General features: G+C 39.5%; 1 protein-coding gene across 2 annotated transcripts in view; it reads right to left on the bottom strand.

Moving 5' to 3' along the window:
- Nucleotides 1-310: 310 nt before the first annotated feature.
- spata17 (spermatogenesis associated 17) overlaps nucleotides 311-7,158 on the bottom strand; it is a 43,663-nt gene continuing 36,815 nt past the window's right edge. For both annotated transcript variants that reach the window (XM_080885532.1, XM_080885534.1), the window contains one exon: nucleotides 311-3,819. The gene's annotated coding sequence lies outside the window, so the exon portion shown is untranslated. The remainder of the gene's footprint in view (nucleotides 3,820-7,158) is intronic.

Below are 7,158 nucleotides of genomic sequence, written 5' to 3'. Positions count from 1 at the left end.
AGTTTAGGTAGTTTCTGCCAAATGTTCTCCCCAGATCCCTCAGGAAATTGTAGCAAAACTCTTTGTTGCAAGTCTGAATTTGGCAGACTTTCTCACTGCACTACTCACTATTCAGGTTGCATTCCTTGTCTGAATGTTACTTTGAGGCCTGGACACCATTAACTGGAAACTCTTTGGTGTCTAAGTCATAGCAACCGGTTAGCTCAAAAACAGTAGTTGTAACATTTTAGCACAAAGTTTCTTAATACAACATTACAACAGTGAGAACTTTATTGTGGTAAACTTTTCACTCACATGAGAAAGGAACATAAAATACAAAGTCAGCTTTAGGTGGAGAAAGGTACAGCATTGGAGTGGGTCAAGATTTTTCACTCATGAAATTGGGTTTCTTCTGTTTTAATAATTAAAATAAAAATATTACAATTATTTTTATAGGCACGATTTAGTGTTTTTTTATTAAAATGATTTTGATTGATTTAGGCAACTGAACTACTTGATTATCTAAAATACAATGGTATAGGCACTTGACCCAAATGACTCGGACTTACATTTGTCACCTCTTAGTTGTGTGATTAAGTGCATGTAAAATCCCTGCCCATTTCAGAGAGCCAATACCACCCATAATTAAAAAAAGAAAAAAGAGGAGAAGCATAATGCTTTCCATGATCCCAGCAAATAATCTGAACTCATTACAAGTCATCATGTATTAAACGCTCTTAAAAGAATAACAGTTTCATCAGATCTGCTGAATACATCATGGACATTGCACTTGTAAATGGTAAGTTATAATTTTTCAACCCCCATTTAACCTATGATCCTGGCTCTCACCAAGGTCTCCTCTCCCTCTTTTCTTCCCTTTCTCTCTATAACCCATTTTTCCCCTCCACCCTCTGTCTGTTTCTACATCAATTTCAAATCTCTTTAGGTTTGTCTTGAGCTACAGGATATGAAATTGACTTGTAAAGAAGAGACAAGTATTCACAGAGGATTTTGCTATTCAAGGTTGATTTCATTTTATTTGCTATCAGAGCTGTCTGTCTGTTTGCATGTTAAAGATACGAGCTGAGTGTTCGTGTGTATGTGTTACTCTATGATTTGTGTCTGCCATTCAGCCAGCTGTACATATGTCACACAATCTCGCTTTCTATACATGGTTATATTTGACATATGCTTAACAGGGGCCAGGGGGATCGCTTGCAGCACTGCACACTTAGGTAGATGTGTGTGTGTGTGTGTCTCCCTGAGCAGCAGTCTGTGGTCCTGTACCAATCCAGTGAAGTTGTCTGAGAATGACAGCTTCATTATCTTCTATGAAAGTGGGACAAATTGAAACAAGTCTCTCTATCACTCTGAGTGTAAGTATGAAAAGCTGAGAAAATACAAACATTAACACACATCCACATATTGACACACACATATACGCTTCGCTTTTCTTTTTTTCATCACCAACTTGTCTGCAGTTCAATCTCTCCACTAGCCCATAACTCTATTTATTTATTTATTTCTCCTGAGGAGTGTGTGTGTTGTGTGTGTGGCAGCTGGGACCAGTAAGTGATGACTGTATCTAAATGTTGATCATTGGGAGATGCTCTGTTGTTCTGAAATGAGGTGGTGGGGGATATGTGCATGCATGCATGTTTTGGGAGTTTTCTGGCAGATGTCAAACAGTTGAGGCTTCCCACAGACCTGCTGACAACTCTCTTAGTAACTGGGCACCTTAGGGGCAAGACAGGTGTGTGTCTGTGAGTGTATGTGCTCGTGTGAGAGAAAAAAGGAAACAGACGTGACCTACCCCCCTCTATTTCATCCCATCTGCAGCCTGACATCTGACAGGGACATCACACCAGGCCAATCCACCTTTCTGTGTGTGTGAGTGTGTGTAATTCCTCATATCCAGTAGAAAGGTAATAGTATGTAAATGACCCCACATATGTCATCTATGAGAAGACGGGGATGGACACACACACATACACACACACTATTATACGCACACACTTTAATGCCCTCAGGGTTGGGGGGTCTCGGCCTCTGTCTGATGTCTTTGGGTCAGTTTCTCACACTTCTGACAGGGTCACACACCTCTCCTCTCATTATTAACCTGCAGTAAAATGCCACATAGCCAAACAGAGTGCATATATAGGTGTGTGTGAAAGATTAAGTCACAGGGAGAGTATATGTGAAGAGAAAAGCTGGAAAGCTGTCCGTGTGTGGGAAGGAAAATGAAAGACAGCGACGTAAAGAAATTCAGGTACATGTAGGAGTGTTTAGAGAGACTGATAGGGAAAGGCTGATAGAAAGGGAGTCACTTTCTTGTTTGTGCGTATGTGCACGTCCTTGGGGTATTACCTATCATATTAACAATTTGACAGACTGCCCAGACTCCTCTCCAATTTCCCGTCAATCAAGCACATTCAGCCAACGATATCTCACACTAAACAGTGAAACCACCCTGGTACAGTTTAAACATGCTGCCCCTGTTTAGGACAGTTTAATGTATATATATGAGCATTCAGCGCCATTTAGTAGTTTCAACCCTCATGGCTCCCATCTGCAGCTATTTCCCTACAGACGCTTCCAGCTGCACACTGGTGGTGTTCACTTTAATTTGATTACATTATGTAAAACTGCCACAAGAGAGTAAAGAAATCATAAATATTTTATTTTATTTTAGCATTTTTTGTGTGAAAACTAATGGATGAAGTGAATATATATGTTTTTTAAAAGAGACCTAAAATGAATATACTGGAACAGCAGAATAAAAGACTGAGAAGTAAAAAACACATTGCACCAAAAGACAGAGATGTGTATGTGCTTACACAGATATTCTGGACTTTACTTTTTGCTCCCATGATTCACAGTATGCTGGTAGAATTATAAAAATTAAATCCTCTCTAAATTCCATCACAGTTACTGACAGGATTATACTCCATCACTGTGTGTGTGTATGTGAGAGGGGGAGAGGAGACAGGTGATGAGACTCCCACACTCTGGTCACTGCTACACAATAGGATTAAGACCAACACATACCTGTGTGTATGTATGTGTGCTAGCTGAGCAGTGACCATTGGGGAGAGTCTCCTGAATGATAAACAGTGTGTTCTTCTGCCTTTCCTTTGTTCCCTCTTTCTTTGTCTTTATCTATCTCTACATCTATCTTTCCAACCATCTGGACCCTTAGTCTACCCCCCACCCCCTACCCATTAGCCCCAAGTGCCAATACATACAAACATACAAACACACGTAGAGTACTTCACATATGTACAAGATGTATTTTGAATATGTTATGTGTGAGTAATACAGACTTCAGGCAGCCCGGTAAAGTTTGGTGTTGTAAGCAAAAATACATGGAAAAAGCCTGACTTACAGAGCCTGTATTTCTTACTTTCGCTATACGTAAGTGCTTGTGTGCTTATATCTATCAATCCTCTTTGTATTTTTGATATAAATAGCTGCTGCATGTAATGGACCTGATGAGTAAAGATAGCTGCTTTGGTGTCATTGGAGGTCTTTGTACTTTTAACTCAACCACATCTTTTTTGTTGTGTGTGCTAATGACCTTTGCTCTAAATTTACTGAGTTTACAAACTGTTACTTTTTCCCACTAAAGATTTTTATTGGGGTGGATTACATTTCAGTGACGCTCCGATGTGCATAGTGGAAAAGTCAGGGAACAATTAGGGGAGAACGCAGTTGCAATTGATTAAACTGGGTTTTGTCTTTGGTGTCGTTTTCATTGACAAGCATAATACCTTGTGATGCAAAGAGCATTTTTTATGTGCAGTTGAATCCCTGGGTAATGTCTTCATCCACTGGGTAAAACTGTAAGAGAAAATAATGTAATAAGATATTACATTTATTTAAAAAGGTGTCATGAGCACACATGAATTTATTATCTTTACAAAAGCAGAGCATATGCACTTTTCTACCTTTGTGCATGCACACAATTTTACTTACAGCCATTATATCTAAAAAAGTTTAATGTAACAGACTGTGTTGGGTGGGTAATATAAAGTAAAACCATGAGTGCACATATTGAGTTGAAGAAAATACAGTTGTAAATTGTATATGCATATAGACATAATCCCTCCTACTGCTACAGTTTCCTGCATACTGCCTACTATATTATATACTGTAACGTAAAATAAAAGCAAATATGTCACAACCCCCCTAAAGCATGTGTGATGACTCTGTGTAACCATGAATGCATGGCCTTTAAGACTAATAATCTGGCATGTTTCCAAGGCATACACATAAAATAAGTTCAGTTGGGTCTCCTTATATTTTTAAGGAAAAAAAGATATACGTATGTGAAGTGTAGTGCTGTGCATGTGAGTTTGTGAGTGGGTGTGTGTCTGCGCCTCCCCACTCCCCCCAGGCTTACTCCATCAACCTCCCTTCACTAACAGCTGTCTCCCCTCATTTACATGCTCTCTCCACCCACTAATGGAATTAGCCACAAGTTTCCTGAGGTGAGGCAACACGCACAGACACAAAGACATATAGACACAACTGTGTGCACTGTATTTGTATCCATATACAAGATGTTTTTGCTTGTTCTATTTTTGTGTGTATGTTAGAGATGGACTGCAAAGGTCAAACAGAAGACACAGCTAAATTCAAAACTACTCTGTCAATATTCTGAAGAAAAATAAAAAAAACAGGGGTTTCTTCCGCATCAAAGGCCAGCCACCAGAAAGTTAAGCAGCAAAAAGAATAACCTAGGACAAAAGAGGAATGTCTAACAGAAACTGGTGAAGTCACCTCACCTGTTGTTTAGCCCATGCTTGATTTAGTGGCTCACACTCACATTTCTATGAATTTCATTACATTACATGTAGTGTCTCAGCTCCAATCTGAGGTGGTGGCATTTAGGACAGTAAGTAATAGTAATGGCCACTTTCCATTCAATTATACAGCAAGTTAAAAGTAAAGAAAACTAGTGAGAACTAGTGGTTACTAGTGGCGTTGCTGGTGTCTGGGTACTATGCACTGTATAACTGCAGTGATGTCTCATGATAGAGTTAAAGGTGAACTGATCCAGATCCAAAACTTTTCCTTCCTATTCTTACCATAACCTTCAAAAAGTTTCAAAGCTCCTGCTAGTGTACACCTTTTTTTCCCTCTTTTTTTTTAACTGTCTCCTCTGGCCCTCTCCACCAATAGGGCTCTGTTTCCTATTGTTTCGTCCTTCATCTCTCTGTCAGCAGATCCCGTCCATCAATAGAGAACTGTCACTCACTAGAGCGACAATTGGCAGCTGTCGATAGTTTAGAGGGTCGCCAGTCTGTATATAGGCTTCAGCTCCTAAAATGCTATCAGCTGCCAATACAAACTCACACATGCACATGCACAGTGTGACATGCACAAGAGAGCAAAGACTCACACACGCGCGTACATGCCTTTTTCTCTTTGCATCCTCATCTCGCTTGATCATCGCTGACACAGGAAAATTTGGTTTGGTAGTAACGATATCAGATCAGATGAGGAAACAAAGAGCCACCTTCTGACTATTCAGTGTTTAGCAGTGTGTATGTGTGCGTGCGCACACACACACACACACACACACACACACACACACACACACACACACACACACACACACACACACACACACACACTTTATTGCACTGATAAAGGTCTTTGACACAGACAAGAGTCACTGACACATGGCTCCCCCTTCTGGAGACCTATAAGACCCTTGGCAATGACATTGCAATCCCCAGTTACACTGTAGCACATTAACATTCATTAATTGATTCCATCATCCATCTATTAATTTAATCACTCCTCCCTCTTTCTGCTATCCATTTCCCCTCACTTTATCATAATCTTTTTTCTTTTAGTTCCCCAGTCCTTTTCCCCCCACATAGTTTCTAAACTTGTATTGTTCCATCACACCATTTCCATCTTTGTATTTCTGTTAGATTTGAAAATCAACCAACAGAAGGTGGCAGATGATTACCGGTTGAGTTTTTCACTGATTTGGCTTCATTTTGATTTATTATGATATTATCCTCATTCAATACAGATATTTGGTGAGAGTCAAAATGCTACAAGTCACACATACAATGTGTCATAAAAATTCAGAATGTAAGACACTGCAGTTATTTAGACCATGTAGTATTTATGTAGTATATCCTAGTACCGTATTATCTCGACAGAGCACTTCAATCTCAGACTGCAGGCTTACTTGTGGTTCTTAGAGCTTCCAAAAGTAGGATAGGAGGCAGCACCTCAGCTATCAGGTCTTTCCTTTTTGGAATGTGCTCTCTTTTGATTCAGGACACTGACACTCTCTTATTTTACAGTTTTTCTGAATTGCTAAAACACATTTCCTAAAATATCATCTCTTTGTCTCAAAACACTAAACACAAACTGTAAAAATCAAGCTACACACACAAAACCTTCAACTTGTCTTGCAAAACCAAACATTTGACCCAAAACTACTTTAACTTTACTCAAAATCAACCACTACTGTCAAAAGCCACACAAAACCAGCCAATGTGCAAACACAACTTAGCAACTATTACACACTACAGAAATAAATACAAAACACTGTGAGATAGCGGGAAAATAATATTCATCTATTCATTCATTTATTCTTGTACTCACATTTTAACAAAAAAGAACTGCAAGAAAAAAGTTACATATACATAAAAAAAATTACATATTTTTACAGCATATTCAGATAATTTAATCTGCCTCAGCATCAAGCCTCTGTGCTGGGTCAGGCCACAGGACTTCATCCACATTATATGTTATGGTCTCCCTTGCAATGCAATGAGATGCCAAATCCAGCCCTCTAGCAAGATTCCAGTCCCATCTCACCATGCCCCAGTCATTGCTTGAAGTAGATTTGCCTGTGTGTAAGGGTTTCGGTTTATACTTTCCATCTCCATGCTGAGAAAAACTCCTCGATAGGGTTCATAAGGAAGAGTATGGTGGAAGAAACACACTGATAAAATGCTGCTCATTGTGAAACCAGTTGCATATTTTTGGACCATGATGAAAGCTTACATTGTCCTAAATGACATGGGATGGATGCTCTGCCTTCTCACGATCTCTCTACTCAAGCAAAGCATCCCGTAGACCATCCAGGAATGTTACTAGAAGTTCGGTGTTGTATGGCCCAACAGTAACATGACTGTGGAGAACCCC

Source organism: Rhamphochromis sp. 'chilingali' (genome assembly GCF_963969265.1).
Source record: "Rhamphochromis sp. 'chilingali' genome assembly, chromosome: 6".
Taxonomy (NCBI): Eukaryota; Metazoa; Chordata; class Actinopteri; order Cichliformes; family Cichlidae; genus Rhamphochromis; species Rhamphochromis sp. 'chilingali'.
This window is presented reverse-complemented; position numbering and strand designations above follow the sequence as displayed.